At 40.2% G+C, this 19,733-nt stretch overlaps 1 protein-coding gene across 7 annotated transcripts in view; it reads right to left on the bottom strand.

Annotated features, from left to right (window-relative positions):
- The window catches only part of ARHGAP24 (Rho GTPase activating protein 24), a 234,974-nt gene that overhangs the window by 116,182 nt on the left and 99,059 nt on the right, over positions 1-19,733 (bottom strand). The window lies entirely within an intron of this gene.

The raw sequence follows: 19,733 nt of genomic DNA, 5'->3' as shown, positions 1-19,733 counted from the left end.
TGCTGAAGGCACAGCTTATTCCATCCCCTTTGGCCTGCTGACACCACCCCTTTCCTCTGAGAACTCCTTCTCACTTTTAGAAATTACAGCTCCTCCTAGTACCATTTCAACCTTAGTCAGCAGACACTCGTCAGTGAAATTATGCCGGGATGGCTGTCCAGGGATAAATTTCAGGGCAGCATCCTAGAATGCTGAAGGAACAGGTAACAAATGTTTCATAAAAATCAGTAATTTGTACCAGCTGATGTGGAGTCTGGGCTCTATACCAACTTGTCAGTGCCATGTGCCAGCAAGAACTGTGTTATCACAGGAAGGCAAAGAGAGGGTGCACAGAGATTTCACCAGAACATACAAAATCACCTCTGTGAAACACTATGATGCCCGTTGCTGAAAGCAGATGAAACAGCACAGATTTCTGCTGAGGTGGTACCAGCAGCAGGTATTAACAGCTCTGGGCAGATGTCCCCACTCACTGCATATACAAATCCATCATAAACATTAAGTGCCTTGATCCCAGAGCTCCATTTGGAACTATCTTCCTTCATTCCTGCCACAAGCAGCACCTGTTAATTAACAGATGTCACACTCCAAAGTCTTCTGTGAAATACCATATTAGGCAAGCACAATATCATAAACAGAAGTTATTATACAAACAGGAAAACATAAGTCACGATGTAGTTCAACTTCTCATATTAACACTCAAAGTAAAACTAGGAAATGCAAGGAACACATTTTTTCTGAAATTTATGGGAGACCAGGAATAAGAATCTCTAAAAGGCATTTTAACTACATGTATTTTTGTCCCATGTAACAGATCATTAAGACTGGTATAACTTTCTTGCCCACTTTCAGACTGAGCTGGTTTTACCCAGAAGCTCCACTCAGCACCCTGCATGAGCAGATCACTCTTCATGCTGGAGTTTCACTGTCTCAGGAGCCTGCATCACTGAGGACAGATAGCATATTCAAGCTCATCATGGGTCTTGCTGTTCAATTAAACAAAAATACAAAATTAACGAGACCTAGCCTACAGCACTGTAAACTAAAATCAATTAATGAGGCAGTAAATGAAAGCTGCATTCAACTTTGCTGTCAACTCATTAGCAACAGGCACGCTGCAGACTCATTACAGTGTGAAGTTTTCTGATTCTTTGACGTGAAACTCTTTTACCATTTACAGGGAGCTCTCAAAGACAGATCTTTGAGAACACAGAAATAAAAGTTATATTTATAACCCTATAACCTTCATTTCATAGATAAAACCCATTCCATCTACCAAAATGTAAAGCCTAAAGCCACACACAATAGCTAAGTTAGCATGAGGAGAAACCAGACAGCAGCACCATACAGAATATTGCCATAGTTTAAAAAGAAAATGTCCTCAAGTGACAATTTCATTTCGCTATTTCCAGAACTATTATTGCAAACATCAGAGCACATGAAATACTTCAATATACATATGTGAGGGGCTTTTTCAAATTAAAAAAAACAGCTTTGTTTGTGCAACATGCACCTGGGTGTCCAACGCTACTGGAGAATGCATTAAGAGCGATTGCAGCTCTCTCACTTCCCTTTCTGTCTGCTTTCACACCCATCTGCCTTCACCACACAGCTACACTTCCCCTTGCTAAGTTTTGTAGCTGTCTGCATACTGTACTGAGGCTGTCTGGAGTGTCCCTTGGCTGAGTTTCTCAGCAGCTGATGCCCAGAGAACAGATACCCTGCAGCCAGGGCTTTGTTACAGCACAGATGTGATCTAAATGGGGTACCCAGATCACTGTTGGTCCCCTTAAGGTGCAACATTAGGCCAGTCCTTACACCCTGGAGAATCCCAAGAGTATGGACCTATCAGTCAGTTGCAAAACTTCAACAAGCTCAAGCTCTGCTTTCTGCCTTGAGTATCTAATTCCAGGTGGAAAAAAGAGTAAAACTAACTATAACTAACTATACAGCCTTAGACACCTAGCAAGACAGTAATTTGCATACAAAAGAGGAAGGTGATTTCCAGAGGAAATATGTGTTTTGACTTGGGTATCAGTGCATATGTGCATGCAAATGTTCCATAATAAGGCAGCTTCACATCAAAGTCTTCATCTTATTCAAAGTATTTTTAAAAATCTCAACCCAAGACTGCAGATTGAACCAGATTAATATTCTCATTTCAGAAAAGAAAAAAGAAAAAAAAAAAAAGGGAAAAGACCAAACCAGCATGGTGCCAGCAGGAATCAAGACATACAGTCTATAGAAATAGAGGAAAAATGGAAGTGGGAGAAAAATGTGGCCCTGACCAAAGTCCCTCCTGGCTCCCACTGCCATTCTGTTTGCAGGCTGTGCCTCCACCAGGTCAGCAGCATTTTGCAGAGCTCCTGCTGTGATATGCCCATCATATGAGTTGTTTCTCCACTTCCAACACTTCTGTCCTTACCAGGGCAGTTCTGCTTCTCTAGCAGAGCATTCAGGATGACTCAGAGCACTCAGAAGCAATCTGGATTGCCCAAGAAGCATTGGCCTTTTCCCTAACTGAATAACAAGCCCACTTTCAAAGAGATTCTCACACACATGGATTTTTCTACAGCACACTTTTGCTTCAATTCAAAGATCTCCTAAACAGCAGAGCAACATGTTTGTTAAAATTAAAAAACCAGCATATATGAAGCATTTCATTTGGAAAAAAAGAAGTGCTTGATAAAACACTGTAGTGCAGCAAGAATGACATCAATCTACTTTGGCTTAGTCTCACAGCATGATACAGTCTTGCTCAAATAGATGTTTTATCCCATGCTGCTCCCTGGAAACATTTTCAGCACCATTCAGCAGCTGAACTTCAGGAGGAAGCAGGGAAGAGGAGACAGGATGGCCACTGCACAAGTGCTTCATGAGGAGCAGCTGACAGCTGGTATTCCTGTTTGCACTCTCTGTGTAACACACTGCAGTAGGGAAGGGACCCTGTGCCTCCTGCCAGCTCTGCTCCATGATTTCTCCCTAGGTACACTCTCCCCTGCTTTATTTAAACTCTGTTTTCTGAAGCAGACTTACCACCTTGTCCAAGAGACACCAGGTTTTGCCCAAGAAAGCTTATGATGCAAGGAATTCCAATGCTTTGAGGATGCTGGCTGGCAAATGTGTAGGCAAATACATGATGGATGGATTTTACTCAAAATGCATATGGAGGCATGAGGTAATTAAGTGCTTTCTTGCCCAAATTAAGTTTTCAGGTTTTATCCTAATACACTTCCCCAGGGCTATTTGCTTGCTGTAGTTTGTCCTGCTACCCCTTAAAAAAGGATGAGAAGCAAACAGCACCAACAGTTTTATCAGATGTTTCTTGCCCTTCCAGCTTTGATTATTTATGAAAGATCACTGAACTCTACTTTGACTTTCAAGTTAGGTGTTGCATTGACATATCTGTTTTTGTGGATTCAAGGAAAACCCCTCACATCAGCTTTCAGAGAGGCAGGAAGGAGGCAGCTGAGGCAGAAGGGATCTTTGGAACTTGTGTCTTCTGTATGACTCACAGCCACAACCACCACAGCAGTGTTCTGTGGTTTCTTTTGCCACTGTTGGTGTTTCTGCAAAGTCTGGGCTGTCAAACTTTGGAACAATAGTGGACTTCAGCTCAGATGGTATCTTAAACTAAAGAACACTACTTTTAGTGAATAATACTCTCAACATCACTAGTATTTACAAGGTCACCACCAGAAAGGCATCTACTGTATTTCACAGAGAAAGCTATTAATCAATGTAGATTAAATAACATACATGATACATTTGCACAAGTATATTTCTGTGTGTATACACATATGTGCACATGTCCTGTGAATTCATAAATAAGTGATGCATAGCAAAGAAGGAGAAAGAACATGTAAATTGTAATCAGGTTTTTATAAATTCTTGCTCCTCGCATTGCCATTTCTGCTTTTCAGCTACCACAAAAATAGATCTCAAGTCTAAGTGAGCCCTTTGCAGTGTCAGGAGGAAGATTTACAGCACAGAGAGAAATCCCCTTGTTCTGAGGTCAGTATTGAATGAAACATCCACTATAGTCACCACAGGCACTTTGACTAGAGTGGTTTTTTAGAAATTCAACTCTACTTCCATTATTACAACTAATTTCCAAAATTCCAGTGAAATCACTCACTACAAAAGGGCACAGCAACTCAAAGCCAGCCCTTTCCTCTGACTGCCTACACAGAGAGATCTGCATTTCAAACTGGGCCTGAGCAAATTCCCCAGCTGGCTCCAAACCCTGGGTCAGTGAAGATTTTTTAAATTTTTATCATAAGAATGGATTTTTATATTGCTTAAGGAACCAAAGCATTTGAAGAAGTACATTTACTGCAGATAGACCCCTTGGCTCATAGCTATTGCAGACATTTACAGTTTTGCAATCTGTACAAGGAGAAAACAATGGCTGGGGGTGACTTTTCAGATTTTAAGTGTAACATGCAAGGAATGAAGAGAAGGAAAGAGAAATTACAAAAACAAACAAAAACAATCAAAAATCAAAGAAGCCAGGGTTGGCTGGATGAAATTAAGCCATTACACAGCACACATTTTTCTGGCATAAATAACATTGCATTTGACATTTTCTTGTCCCACTAAGCTAACACATCTCTACAGTTTGTTAAAGAATGAGAACTATTGTTTCCTTCTCAGAAACTCTGCAAATAGGAGCCTAAAGAGATCTTTTTTCCTTTACCTAAAGCAAAGTTCAAACTTACGTAATAGCTGAACATTCAAAAAAAAGGAAGGTAAATTCTTTCCTGTGGTGGTGAACACCACCTATACTATTAGCCTGATATGGAGCACCAAAACATTCATTGTGACATGAGAGACAGAGCTGACAGTTTTATTACCATGTGCTTACAGTTTCTTTAAAGAGATTTTTCTCCTCCTCTCCTACCAGACATTTCACTTAATGATTGAGTGCTTCTCTGCTTGAGAGAAACTTCTTTCCTCAAGAATGAAGCAATCTTGGCTTGAGCAGCCACTAGGCAAAAAACTCCTTTATTTGTCCTGTAAGAGAAAGCAAGCTCATGCCAAGTTAAGCTATTGACTGCACAAAAAATTAAGTTTGCCTAAACCCAGAGGCTACATCCATATTGCATGCCTATGGTTTTGATTTCTCTAGTAAGGACAAGAGAGGAGAAACAGCTGTAAGACTGAGCTCAGGTAAAAGAAGAGGACAGGTCACAGAATTCAGGGGCAGGAGGTGCCTTCCTGTGGAACCCACTCTACAGTTGCCATATTCCTCACAGAAATGTCCCTTGGTACATTCCAAAGGCAAAGAAAGTAGTAAGATGCATAAATAAATTCAGAGAGTGCACTGAGTTTAAGAACACGTGAATACAAGCTGAGAGCATTATTATATGCACATATGGAAGTTTTGATAAAATTAGGCTTCACAATGGTCATTACATTGTGATCAACATACAAAAATGAAACTAAGCATTAGTGAATTTTTAGAGAGTTTTACTACAGTAGCTCTGGTCAGTAAGAAATTCAGCTTTTAATTAGATAAAACTATTTTCTCAAGACAAAAACCCAGTAAAGCACCAGAACACAAAGGGCCAAGTCTTGCTTTACACATCTCTTCTGCAAAGGAAATTTACCAACTTCCAGTCCTGAGAACATCTAGATCAAAACAAGGCAATTATTCCCCAAAAGGACAATATTTGACAAGGGGAAAATTTCAAGTATGACCTCTCATTTATATACAAAGCTCTCCAGTGACAGTCTGGACAGATACAGCAACACTGTGAGAGAGACTCAGCCTGTTTAGAAGCCTGGTTGACATGAATCCCCTGTGAGACATTCCTGAAGGGCAAAGGAGTCCAGGAAGGCTGGACATTTTTCAAGGAGGAAATCTTAAAAATGCAGAAGCAGGCTGTCCCCATGTGCCAAAAGACAAGCTGGTGAAGAAGACCACCAGCCTGGATGAACAGCTTTGGGAGAGAGAGAGAAAGAAGGAGAGTTTATCATCTTTGGAAATAGAGACAGGCAACTCAGGTGGACTACAAGGATGTGGTGAGATTATGCAGAGAGTAAATTCAAAGGCCTAAAGTTCAACTAAAACTTAATCGGGCTACTGATGTAAAAGACAGTAAAAATTTTTGTATAAACACATTAGCAACAAAGGAGGGCTAAAAAAATCTCCACCCTTCACTGGATGTGGGGTAAAACAGTGACAGAGGATGAAGAAAAGGCTGATGTACTCAATCCCTTCCTTGGGATCAGAACCAGCCAGCATGGATTTATGAAAAGCAGGTTAACTAACTTGATTTCTGTCTATGACAAGGAAACCCCCTTAAGGCACGAGGAAAAGGCTGTGGCTGTTTATCTAAGACACTGATAAAACTTTTGACACAGTTTTCACAACATTCTCCTGCAGAAACTGGCTGCTCCTGGCCTGGATAGGGGCACTCCTGGCTGGGTTAAAAAGCTGCCTGGATGGCTGGGCACAGAGATTGGTGTAAAATCCAGAAGGCAGATGGATACAAGTGGTGTTTATCTGCTGGAGAGTAGCAAGACTCTGAAGAGGGATCTGAACAGGCTGGATCCATGGGAAAAGGCCAACTCCATGTTTTTTTCAGGAAACCTATATATGGCCAAGTATCCCACCTAGGACAATTCATTCCCATGCCAATGTGCAGTAAAGGTTGAAGTTGCTGCAGATTTCCTAAAAATTACAAAGTGCAAGCTTCACAGCATAAAAAAGGTGGCAGAGAGACATGAAAGTGGGACCACAACTCCATTGAAACTGCTTTTTTCTGGTGCAGATATTCTTGTCAGCTTTTGTCTAGCAAAAACATAGCAGAGAAATCTGCCTAACTTAAGTAATTATCTTGCAGTTTCTTATGGGAAGAAAAAAATTTAGTTTCATATGGAAAAAAAATAAGGTATTAATGACAAGGGTTTTCTATTTGTTTGGCAAGGTTTTTTAATGACTATACTGCCTGTTGGTTTAACATCTATATATTGTTTATATTTAATCTATATAGTAATTTTTTTATGAGCACAGCTTAAGAAGTGCTACCACACTACAAATACCACAACCACAGAATAAAAAACTCGTTTAGCTTTCTAGCATAAGATGCTCTGTTGGTCCTTGTTTAAGGGATTACATTAAGTAGCAGTGATCCTATCTCAGGAGTAGACCAGTGTCATTTCTTTTGTGCTATCTACACCAAATAGGTGCCACCTCAACAATTAACACAAGTGGAAAACTCTGATTCCCTGATTACAAATCACTTCTCCTGCAGTACCATTTGTGTGCAGTTGACATTTCCACATTTTACTTTTAGTCCAGCATCTTCATTTGCTTCATTCATTCTGTGATACTGTTTCCAATTTGAAACTGGAGTTCTTGGATAGTTTCATCTCCATAACTGATCTGAATATCACACTTTTATAGCTTTTGCATGAGATTTAGAGTTTTATTATTACTCTTATTAGAGTATTAGTAACATGTTTTTTGAGGACAAGGCTTAAATTACAAGCTATGTAAGAAAAGGTGACAGATCATCTCCAATTTAAATAACTACAAAATCAAGGCAGAGTTGAGTAGGAATTAGTTTAGGTCAAGTCAAGTACAAGTGCATCAGTTCAGGTATGCTGAATACATGCACGTTTCTGCAATTCTGCTTGCACAAGTCAGGGTGAGTGAGGGTTTTCTGTGTACTCGTGGTTTCTTCATAATCTTCAACTGGCACAATGTGCATTCAGAACTATTTCAAGCTGTGGCAAGTTGCTGACACCAGTTCAACTCCATGAACTGATGGAGACCACAAAAGCAACCCAGGCTAAGGCAACCACTCAAGGACCACTACAAACAATTTCTCTCAGTGCTAGTTTAACTGACCTATTGTTTCCCCTTGAATATCTCTTTGGACAGTTTGTTACCCCAGGAGGAATTTACCAGTGGTGATTAAAATCACAAAGTCTAGGCTAACAGGTTGGAAGGTGCTATATTCAGAAGATAACCACGGAGAAAAAAAGTCCACTTTTCCATCTTTTATCTCAGCAATTTGGCTGTAAGGACACTAGGGGAGACCACACCAAAGCCAAAGCTGAGCCACAGAGCTGCTCCCTCTGTATGCAAGCTTCCAGAAGGACTTGCTCCTGTACCTTACCAGGGTCTGCAAAGAGCCTGACCTGTTTAATTAGAGATATCTTTTAAAAATAGCCCATATTTTTCAAGATTATGCTGTCTCAAAATAGCACTTACCTCACTGAGAATAAATAAGACTCTCATAATTTGGATTTTTATACTGTTCTCTGAATACCACTACCAAAGGTATTTTACAACATTCTCTACATGTACAGCAAGAGTAACTGAGGGTACTTGGGCTTACTATAGCTTCTTAAAATTTTACAGATTTAAATATCAAACCATGTTTTATGTGCTTTTGCACAAGACAGTGTGACAAGCTTTCTGCAGACCTGTTGAGGGGGGTGTATTTGCAGAGTGCCAGACAGTCTGGAGTAAAAATGGATTCAGAGTGACTGGAGGCCAGCATTAATAACTGCACTCCAGCAGCTGCTCTGTTCCAACCATATTAATATAAATACCTTAGATTCCATGTTGCTATTTTAATAAGTTATCAAAATATAAATGACCATGAAGGCCTTCACGGTCTGCAGGAGAAACTGCAGAAATCTTTTACAAAAGCAACAGGGTGAAATGCAGTTTATGGAACAGGAGAAACCAAGCAGTGCCTACACAGCAGGTGAACAGAAACAAAGCTCCAGGTTTTCCAGCAAACACGGGAATATTCTGACCACTGAACTGCTCCCTGCCTGGAGTTATTGTTAAAAAGAGGCCTTTCTTCCAGCTATTAAGAAAAAGTAGCTCACACCAGTTATCTGCTGTCAACACTTTGGAATCCGCTTTTTTTGAGAGACAGCTCCAGAAGCTTTAAGCATTTCTAGATGCACATTTCTGTTGCACATTTGTTTTCTCCAAAGTGAAAACATAGGGCAAACATGTCAAATTAGTAAGTGCACCAATCTGCAAGTAAAAACTTTACTTTGGAGCTTGACCAGAAGTGACCCCATTTTCGAATCTGGGATCATCATGGGAAACCCAGGTACCGATTAGGATGTGGCAAGAAAAAGAAAGGTTATAGTAGTTTGTGAAAACTATCACACTGTTTTGTCTCATGGGACAAAACGTAACTCAGCCAAAAGAAAAACAGAAAACCTCCTGAATTCTAATATCCACTTGAGTCACTGGCTTGAGGATACTTTCACAGGCTGCTTTCTGAAGTCAGAATACACAATGAAGGTAATCAATGACATTTGATTACTACTTTTGAAGTAGTAATCATTTTACAACACCAGTGCTGCTACCAATGGCTATTACAGATCATGCTCCTAACTTTGCCCATGTACCTCACAAAGCTCTACACAGCTTTCTCCCTTGCTATTCTACCTCCTTACCCACTGCTTTTACTTTTTCTAGCTCCCCTCTACAACATCAGTGAGCTTTAGTCTGGTCACTGCATAGCCTAACTAAAAACTGAGTATTCTTTACTCAGCCAGAAATGCTTTCCACATCCACAGTCAATTGAAATCAATCAAGGACCTACACAGCAAGCATCCAGTGTGCTTCTGGGTGAAAAAACAGAGTGGGAATTCACTGAAGAGCACCAAAAAAAGCATCCTGTTGGGGTTTCTTAGAGGAAAAAGTTCTGGGGAGACCTTCCAGGAGCCCTGCAGTACCTAAAGAGGGGCTACAAGAGGGATGGAGAAAGACTTGAATACTTTTTCCTACCTGTTGCAGAGGTACCTCTACCAGCCCCTGTCTCAGAGGTCTTAATGCACTCAAAGGCTTTCTCTCTCTCTCTCAAACACATCCTGCTACATTTTTGGTTTATTCTGAGAAACATCATCTTCCATTTCAAAAATCCAGAGCAACTAATTTCCCATTAATCTAACAACATTATGTGAGGTTGGGCATCCTTTGACTCCCAACAAAACACAGTCTCCCTGTGGCTTTGGACAAAAGGCCTGTGCTGCACAAAAGCCACATTTAAGATTTAATGGCTTCTTCCCTGTTTTGCTGAAAGTCTAATTAAACACCAGAGCTGCTCCACTCAGAATCGTTTGCTACAGGATATCTCAAAGTGCCTGAGATAAGGGGAGTCTCAGCAAAGGAAAGTGACAACATTAATTAAACTTTTTCTGTGAAATACAGAACAGTTCATTAAAAGCTTTAACAGGTGGCAGGTTTGGCAGCTCTATTGTGTGCAGGCTCTAGACAGATTTATCACGCCTTTCATTTTAAAACATTTATGTGAAGGCATTTGCTGAGATAAATTATCTTGTTCACAAAAGCATCCTGATCAAGGCTGCTGTTTGAAGTGTTACATCAATCAAATCATGTTGTAAAAATGTTAGCATCAATTTTGACAAACAGCATCTCATTTACAGCTTTGGTGCTCTCCCCATTAGTTTCTCCTTCCAATTTTGGTATTTTGCTCATTTTAGATCTACAATAGCCAAGGAAGTACCAAACACAAGCAAATGGCTGAGTCATTAAAAAAGGCTGGATGGATACTCCAGGGAAAGCAGACAGCAGGCACACTGTGCTGTCTCATGGCAACCCAAAAAAAAAGACATCTAGACTCACAGGTAGATTTTGGGAGTTTCATGAGGAATTGAAGTGAAGGGCTGCTTTCATGGAAAGGCAAGATTTCAGCCATTCCAAGGCTTTTCATTGAACAGCTGTCCTCAGAAACATTTGTCTGAGGGGAAAGGAGTTACACTGTTGCATTTCCATTTTTGTTCAGAAACTGTTATTTTTGTATGCACTTAGATGCACAAAAGCCAGGGTCTCACATTCCAGACCCATCCATCCAGCTAGGAACCTTTCACAAAGACTTGGTATTTAGCCCAAAAAACATTTAAATATATATATACTATGAAGATCCAGTCCAACAGAGTGCCACTGAGCAACAGCCTAAACTTAAGAGAGAAGACTTTTAGATTAAGTTTCAGCCAACATCAGCAGAGGTGTCAGAAGAGAGAGCTATGCAGAATGCAGCAAATCACCAAAATTTCTACTGCTATGATCCATTGTCAGAGCACCAATCAAGAAGTGGGACCCTGTGGAATACACTTAGCAAAACAGAAGAAGAAAGCTCTCCAGCTGAGAGCTTCACTGAATTGCAAAATGATAAACATACAGTCACTCAAACACAAACAGCAGCAAGTTCATCTGAAGCCACAATACCCATCTATTTTTAGCAGGGTTTATGTTAAAGAACAGAAGTATTTTCCACAACTCTGAATTAGAAACCCATGTCTAAATCATCTCCTTTCTATCTCCTAAGAAGAGTCTGTTTCAATGATCGCTCCAGGACTCTTCTCTTTTCTCTTTCCCCTTTAAAGCAGAGAAATGAACTGATCTGATCAAATTCCACTCTAGGGATTGAGTAGATTTTCTTTTTGGAACACAAGTTTGTACCACAATTTAATGACCTCCCTCTTGAGTATAAGATAAAGGCTTGTGTTGACATTTATACAAAGATTTCAAGTTTTGAGAACTGAGGATAAAGAAAATTATTTTTCAACACAAATGGCTTTATGAAAAGCAGAGCAAGTACCAAAACCTGTAGACATTCCTGTCCAATATTCAGTCCTTGTCACTGGTTTAAGGCCTTTTAAGTGGTACACATCTCTTTTGTACCATCTGTTCAAGGCTTCAGGCATTTCTGACCAAGTTGCTTCTTAAATATGAGTGCCAGCCAAACAAATGACAGTCACCATCAGTCTTATGGGACTCTCATCCTCTGTTATTAAACTGAGACAGCCACAGCATCTATCCAGAGGGTGGATAAGGACAGTCTCCTGTGATAGACACTGTCAGGATTTTGGAGCTTCTGTCCCTCTTTGTTATTAATATCAAGCAAGTATCAAGGGAATTGCAGACTGTCCCGGCCCCTGCTGCCCTGTGCAATGTCCTTCCTACAAAAAGGCATTTGAAAGTAGGACAGCAGACATCAGAACAATAATCACCAAGCCCTTTTTGGCACTTAAGCTTGTAAAAATTGTTTCTCCCATCCACAATAAATTCCTGAATTGGCTAATCTTAATTTCTTAAACTGAAGTACCCTCATTCCCAGTGTAGAAAAATGACTAATTTGATTAACCCAAGCTGTATACTGTTGACCTGCTGTAATCAAGTTTCTTGTACAGACCAGTACAGCACCATCTCAGTCTCTTCTCTACTGCTCTGTGTTCTGTACAATTATCACAAATTTCAGCTGCTAAAAAAAGCAAAATTATTTTTATGTGCCTCATACATAGAGGCACATATTGATAGAGAATTAAATGTCTTGCTTAAAGACAGTCTGGCAAGATTCCTCTCAACACATTTTTACCTTATTTGAAGAACCTTGGAATGGTTCTTGATGGAGGCTCAGATCAACAACTCCACAGAAACCAGGGGACAACCCATTAAAAACAAGTGAGTGCTGCCATCATAGAATCATACTCAGCAGGCAGAAGGAGCTTCTTTTCCCACATCACTGTCTCAGCTGGAAAGGGAACAAGAGCAGCTCCAGAAAGCCAGAGTCACTTATGGAAATATTTTCAGACTGCCAGCTGAAGAATAAAGAGGATTTCAGGAATGCAGTTTGAGGTCATTCAGTTTTTCTCTACTACACAAGCCTGGTGAAGAAGTAAGAAAGCCTCTTTCCCTAGCAACAAGTCATGTTGTACATGCTTATTCAGCTGCAAATACGGCTTTTATCCCAGAGGTAATGGACTTAGAGAAGGCTATTCTTAAGCACTAATAAGCTAAAAGAACTCAATTATTTTAATTTCAAGACTAATGAGGCTCTCCTGTGAGCTATTCATTTTGCTACTTCAGGAGCCATACACACTTGTACTACATCCAAGTAAATAAAAGGAAGGAAGAAAAAAGTCATCATGACTTCTAATGCACACAGACCTCCTACAGTGCTGGAATTCCCTTTAAACACGAAGATCATCAAAAGCCCATCACCCACACAAAGGTCAAGCTGTAGAAAAGACTGATTATCACACAAATGCTTATCATCCCTAAATGTCTGGGAATTTTTACAGCATTTAGACTGAGTGTGGGATGGAACACACTTGAATTCTGGTTCTCTCAGGCCATTGATCCTAACCTGATCATGATTACTCTAATGCACAAGTGCTCCTATCTGACAAGATCAACAGATTATCTGAGATTACAAGGAACAGCACCACTGTTACTCCTATGTCACCTTCACTCTGGAAAGGACACACCCACTGTATCATCCTCTGTGGCCACCCAATTCTCACTGCCACAACTCTCCCATCACACCTTTAAAAACTTAAGACACACAATAGGGTTGCTAACCACTGAAGGACAGAAAGTTATTTCTGCTGTTTGAAAGAAAGGTGGAAGACAGCCTTCATTTTGTGTGGGGAAGAAAACCTTATTTTCTCAGTATCTGTGTAGCTTCTATATTCTATTACTCCATCTACCAAACAAATTTATTTAAGCCTTGGCTAAGTCAGGTAGTAATAGCAGCCTGTGGTCTGTGCTGCTGCTAAAACTCCTTAATGCTTTACTGAAAACATGAAACACAGGAAAAAAAATAAAGATAAAATTAAGGCACCATGATTCAGTGCTGCACCTCATGCTACTGACAACAAAATAAAACTTCCATTTCCCAAGTCACTATTATTTGATTTGTGCCCCTCGAGCTCAGTCTGGCTGCTCCTGATGTAATGCTAGCCCAGTGTGCTTCTAGATCCCTTCTCTCTCTACTGCTGTGACAAAAGGGCTCTCTGAGCCTAATTTGATTTCCTGCTAGCTCAGTCATGACACCTGAAATCCTTCAGCCACTTTTTCTTTTCCTCATGGCTGTTTACAGCACAGAGGTGGCAGCCTGTGAAGGATGCCTGCACAGACTGGAGAGCAGAGTGATGGCCAGTGGCAGAAATGCAACAACATTCCATCTCACCCCAGCTGCTTCACACAGCCTGCAAACCTTTTTCTACCAATTCTGCTTCATCTCCTTCCCACTCCCGTCAATCTTCCCAGCAAAATAAACTACAATAAAATTCTTTGCTAAGGCCTCAGACTCTAAAGCTACTACTGCAGTCATCATTTTCAGAAATGTCCATCTTATCAAGAAATAGTAAAAAAGAAATTCAAATGTCTGAAAGACTCCCTTTCAAGTCCAAGCTATTGCTGAAGCTCAAGCTCTTCTCTGCTAGCCAGAATGGCAGACAGTTCAGCAGACACTAAGCATTTACTGGTTTTATGCAGAATAATTTCCACATGGTCACATGCTTTCTTCAAGATTTTTTTCCATCATTAATGACTTACTGAGGTATTTTAATTATCTGCTGCAGCATCAGCAGATGATGAAATGAGATTATTATATTCATCTCATTGCTGAGATGAATAAGCAGGGAGCTGTAGTTTCAGACTTTCAACTTGTCTGAGAAATGAGCCTCATTTTGTCATATAGTCTGTTTTCACCTGAACACTGAAAACTCTTCAACTATGCTTTCACAAGTTTATCCCAAATTTCATTTACACATTCAGGTAAATAATTCTGAGTGAACAAATCTGACTCCCTATCTAAATGCACAGGCTACTGCATTCACAAGTCAGTGTAAACATAGTAAGACATGAGTATCAGTCTGCAAGAAAACATCAGCCTCTGGTGAGCAGTAGAAACTGAAACCAAATCAAAATTGCCTTATCTACTAAAATCTGTCTGGCAAAAGCAGCAGTCACCCCACAGCCTGCAAACAGTGAGTATTGTCTGAAAGCTGCAGGGTTATCTCAGGTTACCCAACCAGAAGTGATCTGACCTGCATAAGTGCCTGTGCTGCCTCCTGGCAGGGCAGGGGGGTCACATGGAAGAATTCCCCCCTTGTTTTTAACACTTTGTTCCCTTGACTTCTCTCTGATCTTAGGAATCCTGCCATGAGCCTCATCACCACAATCAAGGACATCCCTTCTACTCCACTGAGCTTCATTTCATACTGAGGATGATGAATGGTGACAAGTCATCTCTAATTTATTGGGACTGTTATTCTCTCAATCCAAAACTGATTGGAGCTGTCACCTGCTCACTCATTTTCTGCGTGTCAATAATATGGGACATAGGAGACACTTGTGAAAAACTCATGCAGGTGCTAGTAAAATCTTGTGGTTAATGGTTGAATGAAATGATTCCATTGAATTGAAAAGGGGATGATATATTCCTTACAGAAATGTTTGGAGGTCATGAAACATTTCAGTCTATTTCAGAGAAACTTGCAGTATGAAACAACAATGAATTACTTCCATCCTTTTACATGATAGACAACATTTCCATAAATGTTATGGAGAATTTTATGGTTGGAATAAATGGCTAATAAAATTGAATGTTAATCTTTGTTCCTCTCTTTAAGCAGAAACCTGGTCTCAGTTTCACAATCTGATAAAACAGCCAGCAGCAGCATTTGCCTACACAAAAATAGAGAAAAATCCTGTGATGAGAAGTGCTACTGCAAATCTCAGGAATAGAAGTGGACAGGTTCCTGCACCACACATGCTAACATTCCAAAGCCATGTCCCTTTTACTTTCCCATTACATAATAAGCATTTTTGCACAGCACCCATTATTCTCTGTGCATGCCAAGATGGGAAAATCTACAGGAACTGAACACCCACCAGCCTCTAATATCACATTGCTAATATCTATCAAACCATGGACATGGGAAGAGGCTTGTTTTAATTTATGACATAGGCTTAGACTAGTGTATCCACAAATGAGTGGATACACTTGGCAAAGAAAGGGATCAGGCACTGCTCCATTATATTCATGTGATTTTTCCCAGCCCATTCACCTCATGTGATACTGGGAGAGTCAGTCACTCAGCCACCAATAAAGTTAGGAGGCAAAACCAGAGCAGATGGGCCTCACCTGATGCTAAGTGACTGCATTCATCCCAGTATTATTATGCAATTCCTACAGATGTCATCTCCTAGAAAAACACTCCACATAATTGCCCATATGCAAACACTTGATACACATATTATTTCACTGTGTCACCAGCTCCCTCCACGAGACAGTGTGCAAGGTCCAATGTAATTTACCATTACATTCTGTAGTAAAAAGTAATTTCTAATTTCATAGAAAGTAATAAAAAGTCCTTCATTTTTACACAGCTGATTGTAGAGGGCCCTTACTCACTTATTTCAAGACAGGGCAGATAATGTTTTTTCCAAAAAATTAGAAATTACAACTTCACAGTAAGTTTTCTTTTCAGTTAACACAAAGCCTATGGTTCCCTCCTGCAGATAAGTGAAGTAAGCAAAGGGGACCAAAGAAACAATCATCAGACAGGGAAGTGCTCTGGTGAAGAGCTACAGAATTTCAAACACAGGAATTTCAAATGTGAATTCACAGATTTCTGCCAGCTGTGCTTATAACCAATTTACTGCTAATTTAGAGAGAATACAGAAGCATCTTACTCATCCCTAAAGTGGTCTCACAGGTGGCTGGCACAGAACTGTCACCAGCAGCAGCCACCCTACAGGCTGTGGAAGAGGGTATTATCCCAAAGCACTAGCTCACCCCACTTGTTCTCCCCAGCTCTGGCACACTCACCAACCCATTAAGAACACACTGAAGTCAACATAAAGATGTCAACAAAGCACATCCAAGCTCCTAACATTCAGATCCATGTGCTCTTAAGCAAGTTTAGTGATATCCTGGATAGCAAGAGCCAGGCTGCAGTGAATAATTACCATTTTCATGGAGTCTTTATGTGACACACTGCCCCCATTCTCTGAGCCACAGGGAGCTAAACCCTCTTGGTCCCTTACAAAACAAACTCATTGGGTTTAAAATTACTCTTTTCTTCTAGAAAGCTAACTGTAGTATACCCAAATTCTTTCATGTGAATAAAAAAAATCTTCATTGCTCTGCTCATTTTCACAGGGCTCGGTAGGTTGCTTATGCATGGAAGTGCTGAATGCACAAAACTTGTATTTCCTTCTTCTGAAGGAATGTTTCCTCTATTTTCCACTAAAAGGCAGGCCTTGAGCAACAACAAAAATGTAATTCCTGGAGCTCACTATAAAACACTGCTAAAACAAATCAGGGATATTTGTCTATCTTGCTGAAGACAGCCTAGCATTTGCAATTTCTCCTGAAATGACAATCCCATTTTTAACCATTGTTAAACTCAGCTTTTATACCACTAGTGGCTTAAGTGACTTATTTTTTTTCTGTTTATGCATCTGACAGTTCTGAAGAGCTCTTATTTTATTTAAGGTAAGTTTTTTCATGCTCCTGACAGAATCCAGGGCTTTGTCTTGTAAACAAAAATCACTGCCACACAGAATGCATCAATGTGTGCATCCTATTATGCATGCAATCCACAAATGAAACTAAATTAGTGATTATCAATTCCATTTAATTCTTTGTCTAATAGTCTACAAACCCCTCACAAATGTCTGTGCATTTTCAAAATATTAAATGCAATTGAATCTTTTCAAATTGTATTTAAAATATTATCTCTATCTGCTTTTAATCATTTTTGCAGTGTTTTACAGCTAAAAAGTGTTTATTAAATTACCATACACCAAAACTAACTGTGGATAATTGAAAAACCTGAAAACAACAAGCCTAGGCTTTTCCTTTTGGGACACTAAATTCCTCCCCAGAGAAGACTGCACAAGTGTAAATATATTTTGCAAGTCAGAAAACAGGCAATACTTTCTGAAAGTGGAGTTCAGAAACTCTTCTGTTCATTCAGATATTGCCAGGTTAGGTAGGACACAGGGCATTCAAGGATGAACATTTGTCCAGATCTACACCCTTCGGATTCCTGCCCTTCTCTCTTCCATGACACTTGTTCTTTATGAACATTCCAAATACCTTCCAAACCCCAGCTCTTTTTTTGGCATTTTGTCCTTCCACTCCACTTAAATAGCACAAAAGTGAGAAGAATATGGAAGGATAGTGTTACCTGGAGTAATTATATGGTAAAATACAACTGTATCCTGAGCATGCTTTGTGTCACTGTGCAAGATGCAAAATGGGACCTGACACCAGAGCTACATGACAAAGGCATTTCTAGTTTTTACCACTCAGGACAAATACAGGCATGAAAAGAGGACCACTCTCCTCACTCTCACCTGAAGTACACCTTTTTCCAGTCCCTTTCTTGTTGTGCAGGAAAAGATGTAGTGATCTATTTTGACATTCCCCCCCCCCACCATTCTTACTTGGGTCTCTCAGGTTTTCTCTTGGCTTTTATGCACACAAACAAGGCCAAAGACTAAAGCTCACTTCTTATCTACCTGTTCTAAAATTATTTCTAGTCTTTTTACCAGGCTCCCCATACATAATGGCTTGTCTCAAAAATTTGGATTTTCTTAGAGAGGCTCCCCACAAAAACACTGGACTCATTTCAAAAGTAACATGAACCTGGATCTTCAAAGTATCATGCAGGATTACTTTCACTTCAGAGAGGAAGTCAAAAGACATTTCCAGCACCCTTTCATTAAATCACTACCTTCTGCATTTCTTTTCAGACAGTCCTTAACATGTGAGCTATTCTCTGGAAGAACCACAGCTTCTTTCCTCCTTCCCAGCTCAACTTCACTGCCCAAAACCCAGCCAGACTTAGTCAGTCTGAGCTCAGCAACCCCTTCTGAAAACTTCCTTCCCCCTCTCCTCCACATAGTGCCCTGAAGAAGGTAGACAATAATAGCATTGCCTGCAACACTGCTACTACTTGGGAGCAAAACAGCCATTTATGACAACTTTCCAAAATTTCAGATAACTGTACCCCTTTGGTAATCTCTTCCTGAAACGATTCAGGTAGAACAAAACCTAACACCAACTTTTGGGTCAAGCCAGAGCCTATCTCACAGTACTTACTTTTGCAGACATCTCTTCTCCTCTGCCAACCCTGACCATTGTATTTCCCAAAGCAGATCAGAGTTTTCCTCTGCTGAGGGACCTTCTACTGCCTCGCTCCTGCTGTGCACACAGCAGCTGGATTATTAACTGTGTAAGCAGTTAATAGAGAAACCTATAATTGAACCTTCCTGCTGACTACACAGGCATCAGCAAACTCCACAATGCACAGCAATTCTTTTCTGGATAGTATCCATTATTCACAGTCACCCTACATAAAAAGCCTTTATGCTCTTCCTGAATGTTTGCAACACATTAGGGACCTGCTGGACACAGCCTGCTGGAAAACTGGCAGCAGGGTTGCCTTTAGCTGGTTTCATTCTTCAGCAGCCTTATGTACCATTGCTGGCAACACCACCAATTTGAGAGAAGCATGGGTATTATTCTAAAAACTCATTTTACCGCCATCATTTTTCAAATGTTCATTCACAAGTGTCTACATATCAAGATTTAGAGACCATTCTGCAAAAAAAGCCTTTTTCTGCCTGTATCATAGAGCATATGTTCATGAGCTCTACTGTGAGCTGCTGAAGGTTTTAAAAACAGAGCTGAAATCTTTTATGGGAAAACACTACAAGCCAAATGCTGAAACTAAATGCTATCCTGCAGAAGCACACTGTGCTCATAAGGTGAGCCAAGCAGAATAATGCAAGCAAATAATTATTCTCTGAAGAAAACACAGAATGTGAAGAATAGTGGTTAACAAACCAAAGTTCTGCCAACATTTTAGGTCTGGAAGTTCAGCTCTTCCTCCCCACACCTGCTATGAAGCCCTGGTGC

Source organism: Erithacus rubecula (assembly GCF_903797595.1).
Source record: "Erithacus rubecula genome assembly, chromosome: 5".
Lineage (NCBI taxonomy): Eukaryota > Metazoa > Chordata > Aves > Passeriformes > Muscicapidae > Erithacus > Erithacus rubecula.
The sequence above is the reverse complement of the archived record's forward strand: the minus strand, read 5'-3'. Positions and strand labels throughout refer to the sequence as shown.